The sequence below is a fragment of the Anoplopoma fimbria genome, chromosome 7 (genome assembly GCF_027596085.1).
Source record: "Anoplopoma fimbria isolate UVic2021 breed Golden Eagle Sablefish chromosome 7, Afim_UVic_2022, whole genome shotgun sequence".
NCBI lineage: Eukaryota > Metazoa > Chordata > Actinopteri > Perciformes > Anoplopomatidae > Anoplopoma > Anoplopoma fimbria.
Window position 1 is genome coordinate 17,863,343 of NC_072455.1, and position 25,802 is coordinate 17,889,144.

The following is a 25,802-nucleotide window of genomic DNA, read 5'->3' on the forward strand; positions in this document are numbered from 1 at the left end:
ACAAACATCAGGTCATAGCTTAGGCCTGTTCCCAAAGGCCCATTTTTTTGCCAAACTACAAACATAAACCTAAGTGCAAAGGGGAAATGTTGCTAAATTTCTTGTCCAACCAGAGACCAAGTTTGGCCAGCGGGATGCTGATGCATGACTAAATAACTTGCCTGTTATCGCATTGGGAGGTCAGCTAAAGGTAATTCAGTGGCAGCAAATCAGGCTGGTCTTTGTTTTTTCACAAGCGTACGGTCTAAAGGGAAAAGGTTAGAACATTTCCACTCTGTACAACAGTGTTTATGGATTGTTTTACTCATTTCTTTGCCTACTGAGAAAACTCCATGTGTTGTTAGCTAGCCAATGTCACACTACCAGCCTTAATTAGAACAGCATAAGAAATCAGGCATTAGCATAAAAATATTTGAAGATGATATGGTTGAGTGTGCATAATGATGATTCCAAGGGGCTTTAGAATGAGAAAGAAAAAAAGCGTACACGAAGACGGGGGATAAAGGGAGAAGAAAATTATGAAGTGACAGAAATGACAAATAAGGGTAAAGTAAGAGAGAAAAAGCATCCACTAACAGATGCAGGTGTATGATCAACCTAATAATGGACCAATCTGCATTCAAGCTCTGATGCTAAATCTGTAAACATTTGAATCCAATAATAATGGTGATCAAAGCATTGTTTATAAATGGAGATTTTAAAGGAGACAGCAAAAAAGAGCAAAAAACTATTTTCAATGTGAAGATATAGTGGCGTAATATCTACCTGAGCAGAGAATGATGTCTCTCTCCCCCTGTGTGTGTTGTTATCCGAGGTTCTCCTTGCTATATTGGCATCGGTGGGATGGCCGTGTGTGCTTTTAGTGCATATGAGCGTGCCCCATTGGCTAGCTCATGGACGCTGCTCTTCACCGCTCTCATTTGGCCATTACCGCTGATTACGCCGCCCCGACCGACATCGTTGTGGTTGAAGACGTGGTTAGTTCAATGTTAAATATAATCAGTTTGTATTGTGTGAGTGCATAGCAGGAGTTCTTTTATAAAAAAAAGTTGTAATTCACATCTTTGTATAGCCAGTCTTTCTGAAACCATGGCAAGTTGTGATCAAAGCATATTCGATCTTCACACACTCACATAAGATGGAAGCCCAGTGGTCCAGATGTGTCCAGTATCGATACTGTGGCTGTCTGCATACACGTGGAGAATCCAATTGTATTCCCAGTCATGAAGAATTATGGGGGGGTTGTGCTCTGCTGTGCCCAGTTGATGTAAGTACAAAAAAAACACATTACAGAGAGTAATTTATTTCATGTGCTACAAACAACAGATAAAGACACACGCTGTGACTGAATTGTATTTTACAGCAGTCACTATCAGTGGAAAACAAATGTAAATCTGCCTTTTGTTTCTTATGTAAGATTGTTGGATGGTGTCGCACACTGATGACGCTCTCAATTTGATTCTCAAAAGCTGCCACCAAAACTTGACATTTGCGGTTGACGTTATCGATAGATGAAACATTTTTCCGCTATAAAGGTCTATTTTTAGATGTTTTTGGAATATGTGGTTGTGATATCATGTTGTCTACATTTGACTAGATACCTGTACAGTTAAATTGCTAATAGACTTGCTCTTCCTTTGGGTTTCTACTTGCTCTTTTTACCTTTTTCTGCTACACTTGTATTCCACATCTCTGATGTGGTTTAGAAATAACGAGTTTAGAAATGTGACTAAATTGAAAGAGTCTAAATTCCAAAATCAGAGCATATCTATGATTGAGGGATTGCCTCAACATGACAACAAAATTGACATGGAAAACATGTCAATAGTTATAAAACACATCCAGCAGATAGAGAGCAACATGAGCATTTACTAGGAGTCATTTATCTGTCCAAATGCCAAATCTAAGGCCAGTATGTTTTGATCCGTCCCTCTTTTCAAATTGTTGTGTACTTTCCTGTCCATACACAGTCCATTGTAGTGTTAGTCATTACATTACATTAGATTTTAACATATCCAGTTAGATATAATAGAAATGTAAAAATGCACGTCTCCTGGTCACACTCACAGGGCAACATATTCACAAAGATGTATAAATCTGAGACCATTTACAGATGGTTTGTACAAGTCTATTTAACAGCATCCTTACATGCTTTTATTGCCCGTTATACACTATACAATCTGTATCAATCCTGCTGTCACTTACCACCTCATAATGTTTTATGATTCCTCCATTTTCATCCAAACTCCCAGATCGAGGCTCTTTTGTCCACTTGGCAATACAATAAAATCGCATTGCAAATTATGACCCCTGGCCCTACTACTTGCTTGCGTTAGACATCATTCTATCATCGGTATCGCTTTCTTTTTAGTTCCCAATCAAGCTGCTGTTTAATATCCCTTTGGGGTTTTCTCGGACTGGAACAGCTCACACAGGAGAGGTGAGCAGAATAGGTGCAGTTAGATGTTAACCATGGTATAAAGAGTTTAGTGGTTCAGTAATGCAGCAAAGTTGCATGATAATGAGCTGAGTTCCTCTTTCGCCCCCCTGAGAATTAAAGAATAGTATAATTTGAGTGAGGACAAGAAAGAAACGCTCCAGAGTCATTGTGCCCTCAGAGGCCATACATTCAGACAGAAATAATAGTAGGCAAGATTAGCATGTACTCTCATAATCTTTAATGTGTTTTTAGCATTTTTAGAGTTGAACAGGAATTTGAGCGAGACATTAAATGCTTGTTTTTAGATTTGACTTGCGTAAATACCAAAGCTAAGTGTGCAACAATTACCCTGTAAAAAGTGTCCACCTCTATTTGCCGTGATCAATACCTCAGGGAATCATGAAAGCCAGACGGCTCCCCGCCCCTGTCCTATATCAACGTATGAATGCATCTATTTTAATGCTTCCCCATATTATTGATTAACTAATCCACTCGGAAGCTTGGCTCTCCTTTTCCTTGGCTCACTGAGAACCATAACTTAATAGATCCCTTTGGGAATAGTAGGCACTGAACTGTGAGACAAAATGTCAGACTGCGATTGGCCCTGTGAAGGCCTGCGTAAATGAGAGGAGCATCGGCGCTTGGGTGTATATCCCTGCGTGTTCAAGAAAGTGGGAGGTAGAATGGGAACGGAGACAGGAAGGAAGAGAGAGGACGATTAGGGAGGGAGTGTATGAGACAAAGTAAGGGAAAGAGGAAGAGATTCTAGAGGTTGAAGAGAGATTCTGTCTTTCTTTTTTCACTGACTGTCCTCTGTGACCATCTGAAGGTCTTCTGAAGTGCAATAACCACATGCTGCGATAGAGGGTGTAATTAAAAAGTCCAACCAATAAGGTATTTACGGATTTTTTAACAATCTCACCGTTCTGTTCATCCTGTCTAAAACTCCTAAATCCTCTCCAAAACTCATATCCCAATGGTTTACACTTCAGATTGATCCCTCTCCGTCCTATTTGATGCCCCACTACCTGTTTGAAGGCACTAATGATTAGAGGGGACCGTTACACAAGACGGGGCAGATATTTCTGTCTTCTCCTAGTCAGGGTGGCAGTGGCTACAGGGCAAACAGAGCAGCCCATAGGTCTTTTTGACTTGCAACCTTCTCCAGCTGTCTAAGATCTACATCAGGCTGACCTTCCATAGGGTCATCTCTGGATCACCTACAACCTGGAAAGGGGACAAGAAGGACTCCTTACTCAGTGGCAGAAGGTTCTCGATTAGCTCTTCTTAATGTACGGAGAGATGCTAAAACCCATGATGTGTTACTTTAACACAATAAGGTGAGACCAGCTCCCCTATTGAGAAACCTCACCTTGTATACGTGATCTAAATCTGACAGCTAAATCAAGAGCTTTACTTTATAGCGCAGCTGTCTCTTTCCCACTACAATCTGATACAAAGTGTGCAGTGATGCAGGGCAAGCCCCGAAGTGTCTGCCAAGCTTACGATCCCTTTTACTTCTGAATAAGACCCCAAGATACCCAAACTTTGAGATGTGCACTTTTCATCTTGATTGGGAAATTAACCCCTGATTTCCATCTTGACTCACAGATCCAAACTGCTCTATTGCACATGAAGTCAATCTCCAATGAAGTCTGCAAATCCAAGGGCATTGTTCTTGAACACAATGCAGCATTGAAGAGGCTTTTCTACCTTGACAGCTCAACAGTATTCAAAGCCTCCAGTAGTTTAGGAAGAATCCCCTTCAACTCGGCTGCCTTTGCCCCGAGGAGCTTACTTACTACCCCAGTGACCTGAACCTTGGAGAATGACTGAAAAGCCTTAAAATCTTTAATCTCTTATTGGATACATATATATAATTAATACTAAAATCCCCATACCATCAGAATCTTGAATCTCTAACTACTATATGCATTTTTCATGATAGACATTTTGACTTGAAAACCCAGGTGTTATTTATGACGTTAACATGACTATGTTCTATTCAAACTGTGGCAGTGTGCCAGAATGCATAATACCAGCATACTGAACCTGAAGCAGCTATATTGTAATTCAGCCATCATACTTTTTTTTTTATTAAAACCTATTGTTTTCCTACTGTGACATATCAAAGAGGGATTTTGTTATGGTAAAAAGTATTATTTTTATTAATAATCTTCTGATTATTATCTTGATTGTTCAATTATTCGTTTGGTCCATAAACAGTGAAACATGCTCAGCACAATTTTCTGAAATCCAAGATGATGTCCTTGAATAGCTTCTTTTTTTTCCCACAGATACTAAGTATATAAATATGTTTAACAGAGACAAGCAGCAAATCCTAACATTTGAGAAGCAGCAATCAGCAAATTTTTCATGACACAAGGCCTGTGACTATTGATTACCAAAATGATTGGCAATTTATTTTCTGTTGCTCTACTTATGAATTAATTTCCCCTAATATTATTTGCCAAAGGCTATGCACTAGACTGACAAAATCAGCAAAGTTATACATTTATTTAGTGAACAATTTTTTGCTTGGTTTCTCAGTATTTTTTTTACGTTTATGGTTAGGAACTAAATACAAATATATTCAAATTCTCAAATGCAGGGATATGTTCACTGCATGTGTTATACTTTTTAAGATAGCTTGACATTCAATTTTTAAAAATTCCTTTTAAAAAGAAGGTCTGAAAGTGCCTTGTGGCTACAGTTAACTTGGCAACAAAATGGTCCTTAACTGCAACTCCACTCAGTAAATGTCTCTCTGCTCTAGAGGTGAAAGACAGAGGCCATGGATCTTTCAGACTGCTGTGCTAATTAAAGGTATCAGTCATGAGAGATGCATGTCAGTTTATAAGGCGAAGAAGCAGACAGGGGCCTCATTTGTCACTGCCCAGATTTATATCCAATAAGAATTCAATTGCTTGGCATAAATGCATGGTTTGATGTATGGTTTGATGTATGGTCTGTGTGCGTGTGTGTGTGTGTGTTTGTGAGAATGTGTGTGTGAGAGTGAAGGGGGAGCACAGGAGACTCTAAAAGAGAGAAAAGCACAGCACATGGGTGTGGAACAGTCTAGCAAGTGTGCTGGTGTGCAGAAAAAATGGTTGGTTGTTTTATTAAACTTTATTTAGAATAATTCAGTACATTACAGTTTCTCATAGGAATATTAATTACGTTCCCTTTTTTTTTTTTTTTTTTTTTTTTTTTTTTTAGATTATAATTTGTAATCGTACAAAACATACAATTTATATATACTCTCCTCAAAGCCATTAGATTCCATGAAAAATAACACATTTTTACCTTGTTGATTGTAAAACACACTTTACTCATCCAAACTCTCTTGGTTAGCTCTTTTCACTGTCTTAACAATCACCAACTCCAGTTTGGTTGAAATAAAGCCTTAATTAACAGAGGTATGTAAAAAATATGTTTTGTCTCTACCCAGCTGTATTTCTCTGTCGTTGCCGGCAATAATGAGTAGTAGTCAGTGCGGACAAAAGTTGGAACAAACCTTGTAAACTTAATATGAGAGAATACTCAGCAACTGGATTGACAATTTCTTGCCTCAAATTTGTTCAGAAACAGATTTTGGTGGATAATTTGGAAATAACTGAATGTTTATAATATTTCCTTTGTTTCCACATCGAAGGTCAGGAAATGCATCATGCACGTAGGATTGTAGTGGGATTGTGTTTTAGGAGCATGGAGCACGTAGGATACACATGTAGCCTTGAAAATATGAAGGAGGAACTCAGACCTCAAGAGAATTCGAAGGATGCTCGACATTGGAAAAGTGATTCGGCAGGATTCGATGACTTAGCATCCTTGAAATTCAGCTGTTGAAGATCCTTCCTTGACTTTGAGAAACAGCCAGCATTTCCTTACCCATCTCTCTCCCATTCACAAACGCACATCAGGTGTATTATACTGTATAAACAGGCACAGCACACTTTGAGAAGACCACTCAACCTCAGTATCATGTTACTTGGGGAAGAGTTGGAGAAGACTGGACCATGGAAACTGGTGACCATTACTGGATTAATGAATAAAGCAGAAGGATCAGTGTCTCTTCCCCCTGCTGATGTGCAGACTGCAGAGATTACACATAGCACTAACAGTGTATATGCACAAACTTAGTTAAGAATATAAGCATTTTTGTTGTCGTACATGCAACAAAATGTGATGTCGGATATATATTTGTCACCACTTTTTTTGAGTTGTACCTAACCGGTGAGATTTGGTTATGCTAATAAGTTGTGCAGATATTATACATATACTCCTGTGTTTTCTCGTGTTGTCCATACTTGTTGTTACCCTGGATACAAATCCAAACACATTTTCTTGACTGTATCAATGCAATTTTCTCAAGTGGGAGCAGAGGAAGAGTCATTTTGCCCTCTTCTGTGCCATCATGATTAAGTACCTTACAGCTTAGCAAAACAGTTATTTTCTGTGTCTGAGAGCATCACATGGGTATCTGCTTAATAGCCATCTGTAGAGGTGTTGCCAGTTTATACTTTGCGGGTTGTGTTGTTGGGTATATGTTACTCACCATGTGTCAATCAAAGTTTTTGGTGGTAGTTTCAGCGTTTGACATTATGCTTGCTCATTTGCCCGGGGCAATTAAACTCTGTGTTTGAAAAGTAGAATGCCTCATTCAGTTGTCCAATAGGGCATATATATATATATATATATATATATATATATATATCTCATACATACATACAGCTCGGGAAAAAATTAAGAGACCACTTCAAAATTATCAGTTTCTCTGGTTTTACTATTTATTGGTATGTGTTTGAGTAAAATGAAAATGTTGCTGTGGTCATCACTATCCTCTTGCAATAGGACCAGCTGGATGGCAGAAACAGTGCTAGTAGTACCTCAAAAGTAATTGGAATAAAAAAAGTGACTATTGACCATGCCAAAAGAGTTAAAAAGAAAAGTTTTGTGTGAGGAAAAGAAGGGTTCAATTCTGGTTTTACTGGCAGAGGGATACAGTGAGCGTCAGGTTGCTTACATCCTTAAAATTTCAAAGACGGCGGTTCATAAGAACAAGGTCAAGCAGCAGACATTAGGGACAACAAAGCTACAGCCCAGCAGAGGACGAAAACGACTCTCCACTCACCATGATGACCGCCAACTCATTCGAATGTCACTCAACAACCATAGGATGACATCAAGTGACCTCCAAAAAGAATGACAGCTGGGGTGAAGTGCACGGCGAGGACGGTTAGAAACAGGCTCCTAGGAGCAGGGCTGAAGTTGTGCAAAGCTAGAAAAAAGCCCTTCATCAACAAGAAGCAAAGAAGAGCCAGGCTGAGGTTTGCAAAAGACCATAAGGATTGGACCATAGAGGACTGGAGTAAGGTCACCTTCTCTGATGAGTCCAATTTTCAGCTTTGCCCAACACTTGGTCGTCTAATGGTTAGACGGAGACCTGGAGAGGCCTACAAACCACAGTGTCTCGCACCTACTGTGAAATTTGGTGGAGGATCTGTGATGATCTGGGGGTGCCTCAGCAAGGCTAGAATCGGGCAGATTTGTCTTTACTGCAAATGAATGCTCTAAATGACAATATTTTTATTTGAAATTTGGGAGAAATGTTGTCAGTAGTTTATAGAATAAAACAAAAATGTTCATTTTCTCAAACACATACCAATAAATAGTAAAACCAGAGAAACTGATTATTTTGAAGTGGTCTCTTAATTTTTTCCAGAGCTGTATATATACATATATATATATATGTATGTATTTTTTTTTAAACTGTATAAGGGTCTTTTTTAAAGTTGGAGTTGTTGGAACTTGTATTGTAGTAGTAACCCAGTCACAGCTTTTTTCTGTCCTGGCCCCTCAGTGGTGGAATGAACTCCCCACTGACGTCAGGACAGCAGAGTCGCTGCCCATCTTTCGGCGCAGGCTGAAAACTCACCTCTTCATGAAGTACTACCCTGAGCCTTCCTCGTAGCACTTATTGCATTCGTATCAGTTTCGTATCAGCACTTATTGTTTCGTATTAGTTTATTGCACTTATCCTATTCGTATTAGTTTGTAGCACTTATTGTATTCGTATTAGTTTGTTGCAATTATTGTTTTCGTAGTAATCTGCCTCTGCACTATACTTTTGCTCTGGTTTATGCTTTTAGATGCTTGTTTAAGAAAGGAGATGCACTTATGACTTCTGGTGACTAGTAGTTCTCTTGAATACCTATGTTGAATACACTTCCTGTAAGTCGCTTTGGATAAAAGCGTCTGCTAAATGACTGTAATGTAATGTAATGTATTGTATCATTCTTCATTATATATATTAATTGGTCAAGTGTGCAAGTATGTTGCTTTTTTGTATGTAAAGTGTAAAGAACAATATACTGAAAAAAAGAGACTTGGAAATATGTGTTTAAATAGTTCTGCACTCAAATTCTGGCAGTTTGACCAGCTTTTCATTTGGTCCTTGAGGAATTGATGCAATCACGAGTAAATTGTGTAGAAATCCTCCCTGCTGTTTTTGACCTTAAGGGTCTGATTCATATGAAAGGTGCTGCTTTCCCCATGGCTTTGGCAGTTTGGTTGAAGTATAGGTTCCATTTTGTTCAGGTTTTCCTCAAATTAATATTCAAACATACTGTATGGACATTATTGGTTGCTTTAATCTTTCCTGTTGCTTTCCCTATTGGGTCTGTAAAGACCCCCTCATAGCTGGACTCAAATGTAAAATTTTACAATTTACATTTATTGTTATATGCAAAAATGCACCCCAAAATCCACGTTTGCTCCTCTTTGCTCCTCTTTTCCAAAAAGCTAGCTGTTGGTGGTAATCAGTGCTATATACTTTAAGACGCTAATGTGTCAATGGTTGGTGCTCACTAAACTGAAGGCAGACTTTTACACATTGCAATGTTTCTGGTAGGTTGAGAGAATGTCTTAGAAGTGCCCCAAGGACAAAACTATCTCTTGCATGATTGGGTGTCATTATTATCACCGGGAGAAAAGTAAAATAAAACCCAGACACATTGTCAGACTAATTTGACTTGAACTTCTTACAATAGAAAGGCAATTTCTGCTTTTAATCTTAAACTAGCAGATTGGCACCTCAAATTGGTGGTTCTCCCCCTCGCTTTGCTGCCCTAACAGCTTGGTCTTTCCCTCTCATCCAATTGTCTTTTTTTAGGACAAGTGCCAAGTACTCCCAGCTAATGTGCATAGAAGCTAACAACCATTCAACTCTGGAAAGAGATGGACTGTTTCTGGGATTCCCCTCTCTTTCTGCCTTTTTTTTGTTTTCATTCTGTTTGACAGTTTTGGAAATGAAGTGCATCAAAGTGAGGAGAATGATCTTGCTTTTTCATGACTAATCATAATTACCAGATGGCCCGGGCTAAACTTGCATGCTTGCAGCATATAGAGATCTGTGCCAAACTAAGCAGTGCAAACCTCAGAATTCAGCCAGACACAGCACGTGCACCCCACAAAGCCAGACAGATATACTGCACCACCACAAGTGCAGGTTGATCTGTCTTTACAGAGGTACTGCATGTAGTCCTGTGTTATATACCGTGGTGTGGTTTTGGTGTGAAGTAAGTAGGAGGAAACTTGTGTGTTCAGCTTGGGGCTATTTTTAACAGCAGCTCCCTGCCAGCATAAAGTTAGATGGAAGCCTGCAAACTCCCTCTACCCTATCTTCTAGCATATCTAGCAGGCACTTATATAAATACATGCGTAGTGCTGGAAATATTAATGAAAAATTATTCAGATAATCATTGTTAATTATAATTTTTTTTTCAGTTATCAGATGATTACACATTTGAATACCAAAAGTATATCTTTGGCTGCTAATCTGACAAATCAAGAAATCCCACTGATTAATATTGCCCAAAATAACCTGTATATCCATGACATAACCATATGTCCTGGTAATTAGGTCAACATGGAAAATCTGAAATGGAGTTAATTTACGATTCAATTCACCAATGGCAATGTGGAACTGTTTTGCAGAAAAACTCTTTGACCGAATTTTACAAATCACTAAAGTTGTTATTTGTTATGCCTTTTATATGATGGAAATAAAGGGATGTCATGAAAGGGGTGGAGGGGGTCTTGGCTTTTAAGGTCAGATAGCTGCCTCAGATTCTGAAGAGTGAAGCCACTACAGAAGTGCCTTAAACTTGCATTCTTTCAAATGGCCAGCAGGGGGATACTATTCTGGGTTTTCGATTGTAAAGAAGTATATGAGAAAATCTCCCTACACAGCTTACATTATAAGCATGAGTTTATCATCTCAATTGCTAGTAACAAGTCTTCTTTAATACAGCATGATGTTCATTTAGTAAATGATGGTCCCAGTTTGAGTAAAATAGACAATAAAGCAGGGTAGGCTTTAGGGCGTTGACACCTTGTGATTGTCAGGTCGCTACCACGCCGCTGTCCGGTTTTGGAGTTGTCTATGTTTTCGTCAGTCAACTTCTCCGCTTTCAAAGTTTGTTTCCAGTTCATGAAATATATTTGTTATTTTGGTGTAATCTATCTTGCTGTGCCTTGAGATCCTGTCCATGAAAATCCTCCCAAAAATCTGTGAAGTGGATACTTAGGTTGCTGCCACAAGAGGCACCAAATTATCTTCTGACCATAACTCCTAAAAGCCAACAGATCTGTTTCGTCCCATGCAGTACATTCGGCCCAAAGGTGGGAGAAGAGGTACATTTCAGTGGTTTATAAGATACGTAGTACAGGTTAATGTATTTTAAATTTGCTGAAAATATAACAAAAGGTCCTGCACAATTTGTTTGACCCACTATTACAACATTTTATTAAACTGATATATGAAAAGCTCTAAATCATCTATTGAGCACTGTCCGCAAAAACGTTATATGTTCATATGACTGCTGTTGCCACAACAGAGTTATGCATTGACAGTTCTGAAGGTTTTGTGATGAAGAAATTGGAGACATGGAATACTGATAAATTGACACAGTTGATAAATATAACTGTCAGTGAGTTTGGAAGTATTGATGCTGTGTGATAAATCTTTTATGGTGGTAATCAAATCCTGGCTTGGTTGGCCTTTCTGATCCCTGGGTGAGCATTCAAGCTCTCTCGCTGTCTTTCGATGTGAAATTGAGTTGAGCTCATTTCGCAATGTGACCTCTTTTCCTGACTCCTTTTGACCTTAAGCTTCCAACAGTTAGCACTGTACATTGTGCGGTGGACCCCCATAGATCTGCTGTTGATATAATGGTGTCAGGAAAATGTATTATGGGATGTTATAAATTCTTGTTTTTGCAAACACTTCATTGTGTACCACATTCATGATCACTATGGAGGCTGTAGTTTCTGGTGCTGTTGAATCATACTCTTATACTGAGAGATGTTTCTGAAATTTTGTCCATCCAATTATATTAATGATCCCTCCCTAATATAAGGGGGAAGCAAATCTATGTAGAATTGTGGAGAAAACGTTTAAAATCTAACTCCTATGAGTGCACCTCTCCTGCTCCTCTCTGCCGCTACATAGTTAACGTCCTTTGAGTCGAACACAACAGAAAAAGAAAAAAATCAAAATGTTTAAGCTACCTTTTGAAGTAAGCAATTACTTAATTTGGTTAGCTGTACACAAAGCATGGACATAAATCTCCAAAATGATCTAATTATGCATTTTTCCACCAAATGGATAATGAGTTACATTAAGGGGGGAGATTTTTGTAATGGAAATGTAAAAAAAAAAACATTATACAGGTACAGTATATACAGCAGTATAATAGAAAAGAATAAACTAGAAGGGCAAAAAAAGCAGTAGTCAGAAAACAAATGGCGAAACAGGATGAACAAAATGCATTTTATTATTTGAGCTAAAATTAAAACATTTTTCAAGAATGTAGAAGACGTGTTAAGGATATATTTGTGTGAGGGGTGAGATGGTGGTAATGAGTGAGTGAGTGAGTAATTGATCATGGGTCATGAAAGAGAGGCACAAAAACCAAACCTCTCTCTGAACTTCAGACAATCAAAAGCAATCAGCGGCTGTGAGATTGAGAGCTTTAAGCACAGGAATGTAGCGGATTCCCCTTCAAAAAGTCTACATATTTGTTCCAATTTTCTTTTGAATTGAAGTCGGTCACGGGTCTATAAAAGTGACCATATCTAATGACAGTCATTAAGTTGTCAGCCGAAAGACTGGTTGAAGTGCAGAAACTATAATTGGCCCCTCCAATTTGAAGTCCTTAAGACATTTTTTTTTTTTTCTTGACTTGAATCACTTATAACAAAAGAGGACTAAATACATCTTCATAAAAAAAAGTGATTTACTCATTTGTTCTTTGCTAAATCAGGTTTGACTGAAAGCACAGTACAACAGGATAGTGTAGAGGTGTCTGTCCCTCCATTCTCTCATACTTCCTCCTTTTGGGGTTTGGGGAGGTATTATGAAAACAAGGCCCAACAACCTCAGCCTGGTAAGCTTGTGAATTATTCACAAGCCTATGGGCATGTATTGTGTTCTCCCATAGTGTGTATCAACACAGTCTGACACATACACAACCTGGTCTCATCTTCCACTCATTTCTGAATGCCAAGACCTGGAAATGTGATTCACTCAGTGTAATTAACTTGGATTTTACTTTTTGTTTTGCTTTGAAGCATCACTTTTGTGATTTTGGTTGTTATGACATCACACTTCAGCCGTCTCCCAGATGCTTTCCCTTTTGTATAAATGAATTTAACACCACCTGAGGTTGGGTGATTTTAAAGATTCAAGTGTGTGTCTGCAGCCTCACTCTAACTTCTCCTCATTAAGTTTAGTTAGTGTCTTCTAACTAAATCAGGTTAGGGATGATTGAGAAGTTTTGATAAATGATGCATTGGCAACCTGGGGTTCCTTGTAAATTTATGATATTTTCTTCACCAGGAAACATATTCTTCACTTTTCACTATTGCTATTACCTCAAGATATATCATAGGTTTCCAATTATCATATAATTAGGTCTAAAACAGCACATGTTTTACCTCCACTGTGTCAAGGTATTGCAAGGACAAACCATGATTTGAAAGTGCTACTATTCCCAAATTGATTGAACAGTCCTATATGATGTAATACACAGATCAGCCAACTATATGCTAATCATTTCTTCAGGGTGTCTCGTTTTTTTTGTATCCCAGCAATGTTTGTCAGCAGAGTTTAATTTGTATATTGGTTAGTTTTGGATACACAAAATACCAATTTCCCTCTGTACCACAAACCCATGAATTATGGATTTAAATAAATATGCAACCCACTGAGCCCCATTACAGGTAGAATCCTGTATGAAATAACATAATTGTTACACAAAGTTAGTTGTGTTGCGGCTTTTTCTGTGCTTTGAGGGGTAATTCCATATGCAGTAATGTACTGGTCTGTGCCTCGCCTTTTTAAAGATTTTTGAGTCGAAGAAGATGCTCAATTTGTTGTGTTATGCTCCATTCATATGATGCAGTGGCAGTTGATTTGTAAATCATCTGACCTGGCTTTGGAACTTTCCCCAAACTAGGGTTGAACACAGGTTGGTCACTTCTTGACTTTGGTAAATAGGGGATTCATGGCTGAAATGTTTTAGCAGTAATTAAAGTTGCAGACTTTAATTAACTTATAAAAGTATTGTCCTGGTACCACCCTCTGTGGCTAAATTGTTAAATACATCTCCTTTAAGACACCTTTAGCATACTGTATCATATTCACAAATCTATTATTAGTAGCCTCCTAGTTGCTCTTCTCTAGCATACAGCCTTTATTTGCGTCACACTATTAATCGAGCAATGTGCAGAGAGTTATTTGTGTGTTTCTCCCTCCTGCAGGAAGAAAAATACACTGATCTATAAGTGACAATAATTCCCAGTATGAGCATATTTAAGTGAGAAAAATGACCTGTGTCTACTTGCTTAATTGCTTGGCTCCCATGATCTTGTAATTGTATAGAGAGCCACTTCATTCTGCACTAAAAACAGTTAGAGGTCTGCTTTATAATCAGATGGATACATTTAGTAAGAAAATTGAGCAACAAAACACTTAAATGCAATATAAAGTTTTTTCTTGTGTTATTATGTAGGCAGCGCAACCTTGTTGTACTTCATTTTGAACAGCATTGCCTTCTGTCTGTTCAATTATAACACTGACCTCAGCTGACTGCAGGTTTAGCGTTTTCCATGAGGCATCAGCACGGCGGTTTTACTGAGAAAAAGATAGGATGTCTTGCTGGAAGTCAAACACAATAATTTCACCGATAGTGAGAATGTGGTTAAGCGTTTTTGAAAAGCTACACATCCTGAAAGAGAATATGTCCCACAGATAGTCTGGTTACCTTACAAAATGGTTTCCACTACTGTGTGCCACTCACCCGTGAAAACGCCCTCTTCTCTCCATGTGTCAATACACCCGCCGGTGACAGGTGAAATGAGTTACGTAGCTGCACCTTGTCAAGTCTGCTATGATAACTGGGACATCTGACTTAAATTCAAGCCTTTGGCAGACGACGACTCCTTTCCCTGGATGGATAAAAAAAAAAAATCCAATAGCCACTATGCTTCCCATCAAAAGGCCAATGATATGCAGGAGCATCTTGGGTAAAACTGACAATTGATCGCCTTCAGGGAACATGCAGAAGAGGAGAAGTGAAAGTGTGGACAATAATTATGCATGTGTTTCCATTAATGTCCACGTTAAAAATGGAAAGACCCGAGATAATATCAGCCAAAGTGGGGTGAAAGAGTGCAGTATATTCTGTTTTCACCAGATGGAATATAATCTCGTTTGTATGATTTAAATTGATTGTTTGTGCATATGCTTTGTCTGAGAGAAAACATCTAGAAAGGTACCAGGTCCATTGATGTGGGGATGAATCTTACCTTCGTACTGAATGTTACTTCCCTAGACAAATAACTTCATTTTATTATTAGTCACACTCTTGAATCAAGTTTTAGGACAGCATTAGAGAAGGCAACTTTAACGACAATAGTGTAGATATCTCATCAAGGTGAAATGATCTGTGCTACAATGTCAATCAACACTAACTTTGCAAAGAACAAACAGCAGTGCAGCTGGGTGGGGATGGAGTCCTAATCCTGCCAAAACACGCTGCCATCCAATAATCAAACAGAGGCTGGATCGAAGGAGGCGGAGATCAACATGTCAACAACAAGCCTGTCTGACACCAACCAATAGTTTCACATCGAAATTGAAAATTGGTTGTCGAGATCGAGTGGCGAAAGTGGTAGTGGGCGCAAGAAAAACAAGCAGCTGTTTGAGGACAAATATAAACTAAAACAATACCACGTAAGCACTATGAGAAAGTGTATACGCAGCTAGGAAAGAACACCAATTTGTCCTCACTTTTGCTCTGCAGGGCGATGCCATTTGCCTACTTTCTACAAACTAGAGACTATAAGCATTTATTTTGACCGTTCTCCTATATCTGTTTCAGATGACATAAACACACTCTAAAATTCATGAATCTCATTATACTAAATATGTTCATAAGTGAACGGCAACCTCTCAGCAGAGCATCTCCCTCCTCTTGTGATCCTCTATATTGATCTAACCACCATGCAGCCGCTTCAGGTGCAAAACACACACAGTACTTCTTAGACAGCCCACATTCTCATAAACAGATATCACAGCCCGGCAGTGTTTTCAGAAGCATGCTATTTCTGTCCCATCGGGCTAAAGCGATGGCCACACAGTCCAGGGCCAAATAATCACTTTCAGCGTGCAGCGCAGAAAAACCGGCCCCTTCCTATGTCACCGATTCCAAAGATGTGTGGGAGCGCTCGGGGTCATTCTATCCCACTGGAAAGTTAATCTCGCACCAATTAGTTCCAGCCCAGGAGGTACCACCAGGCGCTGTGCTACGAAATGGTGGTATCCTTTGGGAACCCTCCTCCTCCCCCCACCCTCTCCCACGTTTATTCTTTCCACAGATCGACTTCTACACAATGAAGCGCGGCCTCGCTTTCACACACACACACACACACACACACACACACACACACACACACACACACACACACACACACACACACACACACACGCACACACACACACACACTTTATCTCTCCCTCTTAGGTTTTCTGTATTGATCCAGTCATCATTCTATTTTAGCTCTGCAATTACGTCTGGTGATATTACTGGGGGTGTTACATGACTCTTCTAATTGCCGTGTCAATATGATGTCCGAGTTTTTGGCTGCTCCATGATTTGAGCTACACAGTTAAGTGCATCTGATGTAGGTTTTTAATTTTTCAAAGAATAATTTCTTCTTGGCCTTGTAGGTGAAGTATGCCATCATCCTTTTGAAATGACCATTATACTGAGATTAATGTGGATAAATGCGTTATTAGACATCATCATTTCTAGTACTCCATATCTTTGAGTGCAATTCTTTTTCCTTTCTTGTCCTGTGGGGGCAAGTTACCACAAACTGCATGTTAGGCGATGTCTACCAAATTGGCATATGACTCTGTCAGCAGTGAAGCTTTGAGATGGGCCATGACATTGTTGTAGTGATGTTGGGCTCAGTGGTTGATGACTGTCAGATCACTGTTGGCCCAACCGTAATCCAAAACAATTATTTGAGCATGTGACATATCTGACAATTTGGAAATGATTAAAGAACATGTAAAATGCAAGGAATTCCTCTTTATAGCAGTCTAAATTACAGTTAAGATGAGGAGTTTAGATGCTTTGAATTGGCTTCTTGTCAAGTGATTGTCTTTAACCTGCTTCTCATTTTGTCTCCAACTCTGCTTTCACTTTTCTGTTCTTTATTTTGCACCCTTGTTTATCCCACTTCCTGTCATTTTATCATTTCTTGATTTCTCACTCAGAGCCCCTGTGACCTCCTTCTCCCACTCCACTTTAAACTAAACAACTACTTTACCAAGTCTCTGTGACATGACCGGGGGGCCTGTAAACAGAGATTATGACATGCAGATGTATGTGTGACAGGGAGTTGTTCAGTAGTTCAGGACTGCTTTCTTACACATACATTCTTAACCATGATCTTATTGTGCAAGTGCATTTCGACATGATTTGAAACCAGTGAGTTCCATATAAATATGGCTGATAAAGTTGTCTGCAAATGTTGCGTGTTAAATGGTCTCGCCAAGTTCTGTGTTGATTTAACGAAATATCAGTAATAGGAAAGGTGAACCACACTATACTTTTTATCCAGCACCATTATTGGTTTTGGTTAATGATGAAAAACCTGGAAAACTAATTATATTAGCATGGCTCTCGATTGGTGGTCTTTTTTTTTTCTTCTAACCCATCCATATCAGTTGTATAGTGACCCTCACATTGAGACAAATAGTTTTTTTAGTGAGCACGAAGTCTTAAAATGCAAATTTCCTTCATAGTACCATGCTGTGTCATTGTGGTCACCATTACCTAATATTTGCTGCCAATGATGCACCATGATAATTATATTATAAATGTGCAGGCCATGCACTTTAAAAAACAGCACAACTATATGGTAATCACAAGCCAATTAGCACTCTTACTATGTTTACACCTTACAATAACCTTATTAATACTATTTACAACTGAACCATGAAAGAACTGAATTCATAATTTTTAACTTAATTTTCTCTGTGGAGGCAAAATAACTACCACAAAGTGGACAGTAATTATTTACAGTAGTAGGGGTGAAACTATCTGTCTAGAAACAAATGATTGATGTATGGACCTAATAGTAAATACCGTGTTCATTTTCCAACCCATGTCTTTACAATATTTTTCCTCCATCTTCTCCATTTCTATCTGCTCCTTCAGCATGATTTTGGGGCCATGGCTGCTGGCTGCTGTAGCTTTGAGGACATTGGACTTCAGTTTGGGGCATCTCCAGACACGGAGATGTGCTTATGTAGAGAATTGCTCATGCTCCACTGGATAATTTAGCTGTCTTTGCCAGCCAAGCCTCCTTATGGCAGATTTGTCTGCTCACTTATTGTGTCTAATTCCTTATGCTGGCTAAGGAGCTGCACGGCCTGCAATGAGACCCCCTAAAGAGCCAGATTTAGCAGGTTTCCCCCAAGAATTAGATGATGCTACTGTCATGTAAGGAGGATACTTCTGCTGCAATTGGGAGGTAGAGAGGCACTTTAAGCAGTTACCCTCTTTTTTTAATCCTGTTATATCATTGTCGGATGGAAGTGAGGTAACTTGTCTGACGCAAACAAGATACTTCAAATTCCACTGTGAAAAGCCGTCTTGTGCTGCATCACCAATGCCGTCATACATTCATAAATATGCCATTAGTAGCTGTTCCATTTTGTGGCAACTACAGGGACCGTTAAGAGTGTTGTCCTCATATACTGCAGTGTAGGACAAACCAAGTGAGTAAAGGTATACTGCTACTGCTTTTAAATATTCAGCTTCTTGTCATCCAGGACAGCTCTAATGCTGGCAGAGAGGTACAAGTAAATAGGGGATGAGTCAGACATTTAAAAATAACAGTTTCTCACTAATGATTCCCTCCTCCTGCTAACTCTCACACATTTTCAGTCACACATTGTTTACATTGCAAACCCATAACACTTCAAATTCACAAATGGATAATTTTTTTCATTAAGTTAACTCTGAAAGAACTTCTACCATCTTAAAGCAAATGGATGAAATTTCTTTTAAAAGTTGAATCGGATGAAAGGTTTTGGAAAATGTAGTCGATAAATTAGACTAATTAGCAACCATGACACTGGTATTTTTTTCATCTTGTGAATCTGTGTGTGTGTGTGGGGGTCATCATGGCCAAATGTGTTCCTGGAGACACCAACTAAAGCGAGAACTACCATAGAATCTGTATTGCGCTTTGCCAGGTTTTTTCATTTCTGCCTGTCTGTCTGGCTGTGGACAGATTCTGTCTCCACAATAGTGTCCATAAACGATTCTGTCACGAGACTTAACAGGTGTGTAGTGGAGATCGAAGGGGCCATAGGCCCCCAGACTATACGACCATGGCCCCTCAATGACATTGTGGCTGGTGTGGTCCCATTGCAAGATGGTCTCTAGTTACTTTTTCTTTTATTATTAGCATTAAAATTAAAATAAATATGTTAATTATGTACCCTGCCTTCGCCCATTGACAGCTGAGATCGGCTCCAGCACCCCTGCAACCCTTAACTGGATAAGCAGGTTACGGAAAATGGATGGAATGGATGGATGTTAATTATGCAAGATATGATGTGGTCATAGTAACCCATCCAACACAAACAAAAAAAAATCTGTTTTCCTAATTTCCAAGACATGTAAGTGAAGGCAGTGTGTCTCTGGATGTGAACTCTATTTCAACCTCATCCTTGGAGAGTTCTGATGTAATTGAAATAGGGACAGTGTCCCTGAGCCCGGCACCATCACCTCATCCTCTATATACAAATGGATTGTTAAATGGACAGCCAGCAAATGTTTGAGTTGATTTTTGTCACCCACCATCTGTCAGAGTGAACATTCGTCAGCGTACATATTGATTTAGCAATAAGACTGAGATTGGCTGGGAGTTAGGAAGCGGTGCATCAAACCACAAATCAAGAGTTCAGAGAACACTCGGGGACCAGGTTGTGCTGGACTAAATCATGACGGAAAAGTAAGATTCTGTTGCAAGTAAGACATTGTGGTAATTCAAAGAAACATGTGATACTAGCAGGGCTTAAAAGAGTCCAGCTCATCTGTACACAAACTGCAGGTGCATACGTCAATTAATGCTGTATTAATTAAAGTGTCAGGGCGAGCAGTCGCGAAAGCATGCAAGCAGTGAGTTGACATTTCTACTAATTCCATGCTAGTGAGAACATGGATGAATTAGTGGTGTCAAGGCAAATGAACGGACTTGGTTTGCACAAGCTTAGCATAGAGAATCAATTCATGACAAGTTTTTTTGATTCACTTTTTCAAAAAGACTCAAACTCTTTGCTCTGAGCACCCTCTTTTAGGTTTACAAATGAGTTGGGTAGTTTTGAGCAGAGTCCAACTACGGATGACAGACAGTACAATCTTTTCAGATCCTTTGGCGAACCAGTCGACTTGTTGACGCAGAGCATAGAGTAGAATTATACAAGTCTTCTAGTTATTTGTCAGTCGAGCAGTTCAAGAAAAAAATCCTTTGTATTATGATTCAGTGACTACATCTACTTGTACTCATGGGTTCTAAATAAGAATACCACTTTCTGGTCCTAATTGGGTCGGATTGCTTTTGAACCTGTCACTGTGCTGCAGGCGGCATCTTCTTCGGATATACTCAAATTAAAGTGCACCTACAAAGAGCAGGCACACACCTACGCAGTGAGCATAACTCACACACAAACGAGCTCATGCACACGGAGTATACACACACATTCATAGGTTGCACACTCATAGAACACTCATCTGAGGAGTTTGACTTTAGCAGATTGTCAGCCTTTGCAGACAGAGACACGTCAACATCACAGGCCTCCCCCCCCATGACAGGCGTCTCCATGGCACCCCTCAGATCACTGTGGCGCCATCGCAGCAGCTCCTTACATTTCAATCTCCCCTCTCTTCTTCCCCCACCGCTCGAGCACCGAGGTCTAGAAATATGTTTCAGAACAGAAGCAGGGCTTTGCCCACACACATACACACAAACACGCACCTCAACAGTGCTCGCTTACAAACTTTTAGAAAAAGGGAACATCATCATTCTGCATCCATGCAGTATTAAAGTGGGACACAGTCGGAATAGGGGTACATGTCACATCAATGTGAGTATTGTGCATTACCTCATACTAGGTCACTCCAGCACAGCGCATCCTGCTGACAGGCAAAACTTCAATGTTTTTATTTCCTTTCTTTGTGCAGTGAGGGGCAAAATGCCAAGTTAAATGGTATATATAATTGTTGAGGTATTTCATTATCTGTATTTTATATGGAATAAAATATACAATTATTAAAAGTATCAAGATACTACATAAGGAATGATTTATTTATTTATTTCCTCAAAATACTGAATGCTTGTCGCGTCTCACAGTCCAAATGGTATATAAACTAGTTGGATTGAATCCCCAAAATGGCCCGCAGGTATGAATAAGTGTGAGGATTGAGTCTAATCCCAATGTCCACCCTCACAGACTCAGACACTTTGATGCTCCTTTCCGATAACTCCACAAGGGCTCAGAGCTGCCTAACTGTGGAATCGGAGAGTGCGTGAAGTCTCTTCAGGAACACTTTTCAGTTCCTTTTACACACTTTCAGGAAGTTGTAAGAATTAATGGAAGGCGTACGTCAAAAAGAAACTGTCATGTAAATAGTGCACTAGCCACAACTGTGTCTGTTTTTTCTTCCTAGCATGGAATGGTGAGAGTTTCAAAAAAATATATTTATTTGATCCAATAAGTTGAGTGTACTTGCTGAACAGACAGCAACCAAGAAACTGCACTCTTTTATAGGAAGCATGAAGAGGCCTGACTTCACAGGCAACAGAAATTCCTCTGCCCCTTGTAACATTTGATGTCACATGGTGGCGTCTCATTCTTACCATAACCATTTCAGGACCTTACACCATCTTGCGCACATTGAGCATTTAAATGGTGCCAGCTAAAGACTGCAAGGGTTCAGCAGTTCAGGCTAGAGGTCTGCAAGTATCCACTCTATTCATAGTATCCTAAATAATGTTGACATTACAGAGTAATCAAGTGGTTATCTCAGGAGGAACATGAGTTGTTTGTTTAAAAAGCATGATGAACTGGTAAGAAGAAAACTGACATGTACTGCTACTCTTCTTGGCTGCAGGTCTGTGTAGACGGTGGTGCATCAGTGTTGCTGCCAGTGTCATGTTCTCTCACTATTAGAGTCTGTTCGGGTTGACCACACTTTGGATCAGGTATAATTATCCTCGGTTCTATTTGGCTCAGGTCTGACTTTGCTCTGTATCCTTATGGGACCATTGCCTCCATGTGTTACAGACTAGTAGGTTGACTTGAATGCAACAAAGAGATATCTGCAACATAAGATCAATAATTCAGATTTCATGAACTGTATTACTCATGTCTGACAGCTTGCAGGTGACAGACTCAAACCAGCATAGCATTCTGTAGGATTCAAGTAGAGCAGAACCTTGTAAAAAAGGATGTTAGTTTACATGAAAAAATGGAATACATTCCATGTAGAAGTTATTGGATTATCTGAAGGGAGCTCATTAGTGCAATAATGCATCCCTGGCACCATGGCCTATTGTTCCATTTCTCAATCATATTCTACATTGTAGTTAAGCAAATGATTCCCCGTATGTGATGTATAGATATTTTCTGTCAATTACTTAATGGAAAGAAAAACTGTGAAATAATATTTTAACTTGAGCCATTAATCTGAACATTAGCAGTAACAACAGCATACACCTTGGAAGTCAAATATAATCAAGTATAACCAGAGGCATTTCTATGTAAATCTTACTGACCCTATTTTTTACAGAATAAATAACACCTTTAATACTGAGAAACTAAAAAATACAGAGCAGAAAGGTGGCCCAAACAATACATCATGGATTTAGTTTTCATTGCAGTGTGGTAAACATTTAGCACCACCCTTACAGACATGTTATTGATTTTTACTGTTGCTGTTCCATGGTGGCAGATTGCTGAGGGCACTGATGAGTGAAGGCCATCGACATGGCCTCTTGTGTTGGTGGGAAATGAACCCAGCAAAGAAGCTGGAGAGTACCAGTTCTAAATCCTCAGAGGATCTCAGTTCACATGTTCTGACCTTGAACACGCCATTGAATTCATGCTTGGTGGATTTAATATTTTTTTGGTGTCATAATTTAGTTTCAAAGAGGTTTGTGGAGATTGCAGGTGCTAGTTCAGTACTGTGTAACACAAATTAGATGATACATAGCTTATAAATAAAAGAGCAAGCATTTAATGTACTTGCTGTCCAAGTTTGTGTCCACTCAGCTAATACAGGGACTGTGTTCAGGGTTTGCAAATGTAAACTCCTCCCAAACATCTGTACAGTCGTGCGTGTGCGCACACTTTCAACCGGGAGATGACTAATGATGTCAAACCAGGAGAACACAATCTTTGTACACCTTGTTCACTGACTTTTAATAGTTTCCCGCTGTGGAAGGCACTGTTCTTTCTTTCCTTGCATTTAGTTTCTATAAATCAAAAATGCTATTGGTACAAAGGTGGATATGCTGTATTTTCCTACCAATCTGATGTGGCCATTGGTATTTGGATTTTCTCCAAAACCTGCCCACAAACACTCTATTTATTTTCTTTATTCTAAGACAAAATGTGTATAATTTTAGATTCTAGCCACAGTATCTGATGTCACTCAAACTTTGAGGCATGCTGTCAAATATGTATTATCTAGTGTGCTCAGGAGTGACAGCGCAGGATGCATCTTCATCCTCTTAGCTCAGCGAGTCCTGAATCCTTGTTTGTGTGTGTGTGTGTTTACACAGCTCATAATGCCACAGAACTGTCCCTCAGAGTAATTAAGGGCTTACCCCATGATCCACTCGGGCAACACAGGGGATTTGCTCCACTCGATACATCCAGGATTCCATCACCGGACTAGCAAACAATGAGCTAAAACACTGTGTGGTGCGTAACAGACAATCAATTTCCCACATTAAAAATAGTTATGGGTGGGGCAGTTGAGGGCAGTTGAATCTGTTGAATGTGGATCTATTCAGTCACAGATTTGCACTGGGTGAAAGGAAATTGAGCACGAACAGATGACAAACTGAGAAGCTGTGGTGACTGTTGTTGCCATCTTCAACTTAACATGGCCTCCCCCTAGATCGAATTGCTAAGGCTTTTTCAATTCCGTAGGCAGTCAGAGGTTAGTTTTTTTAGGTTTGACTACTTGAGGTATTACATGAAGGAACAGTACTTGTGTGGTGGTCCAATCTTTTTAACCCACATGCCCGGCAGTTGAGGGCTACCATCATTTGATTTTGCCTCTTTAAGCCTGGGAAATCCATTGGAGGAGGAAGCTAGTAAGACAACTGCGTAGGGTTACAATGCACAGGCCATGTTTAAAAGCATCCCCCCTGCCAAAATATGGACATTTTGAGTATGAGACACCCACTGTAGACATACAATTCTGCTTAATAACCTACTTAGAAGAGGCTGTCTCTAAAGTCAGTTTAGATTCATGGCATATTGCAATCAATTCCAGTGATGAAATGTAAATCTAGATTAAAAAAAAACATCCTTGTCATAGAGAGTCCTGTACAAAGTACATCCTATCTTAATCCATGGAGTCTCCACTCAAAGCCTGTGGATTATTGGTTAATAGCGAATGTCGTGAATATGGATGGATCTTGAATTTATCCAGTTGTAACAATTTTTTGATAAAGCAACGGCTCTTGTTATGGAGAACAAAGGGCTAAGCATGAACACCCTCATCTGCGGTTAGATATGTGTGTCTATATATAGGCACACATACACACGCATACATCCAAACTGTCCCCCGAGCTCACACCAATTTGAAACGAGCAAGGTTATTCATAAAGAGATAGATGTTGCTTTTTGTTTCTGCTGTCATTTCACAATCCATCATAATGCTTTATAATACTTGGCTGTTGGGCTTTTTCCCCGTGCCAGGCTCTGGACCAGTGCATCCAGCTTGTCTGTTACAGAAGGCTGATGATAAAGACAAATTACTGTTCACAGGTGGCTTACTGTATCTCTCAGTGGCCAAAGAGGTGAATAGAGGCCATCATTTTTTCCAACTAGAATTTATCAGGTGCTATATGTGAGATTATCAGAGGAAAGCAAACATGAGGTTAAAGGATTCGACATGTTTACTTGCTGGTACAAATTTTGAATCCTCTCAGCAGAGGTAATAGAGATGCAAGATTCATTTCGGCAAATAGCCCAGTTTTATCGTGACTTAAAACGAAACCTAATAGGCCACATGTATAACAGTTGGAGTAATTCTGTTACACCATTGATTGTCCCACATATCTGCTTTTTGCACACTAAAATAAGAGGATTTACGAGGACCGTGTTAATGGAAAGTTTATTGCTATTCCATTTCACGCCAAGGCTCGTCTTCCTCCACCATTTAGCAGCGACAATATATATACAAGACCCTAATGGAAAAGGCAAGTGTGGCATGTTAAATATCTTTCACCTAATCAACATGGGGTGTGACTGGTATATGGTGAGGCATTACAATGTTTCCCCCTTGATACCAAATCAATACCTCGACATGTGTAACCCAACGTGCTTCGACCGTAATGTCCTCTTAATTAAACGTGATGTAGTATCTGCTGAAATTGCAGTTGTCCTCCGTCTATTTATCTAAACCATCTCACAGTATGCAGGACATCTCTGTGTAGTGTGTGACTTTCATCAGGCGTGTTGACAAGGACAAAT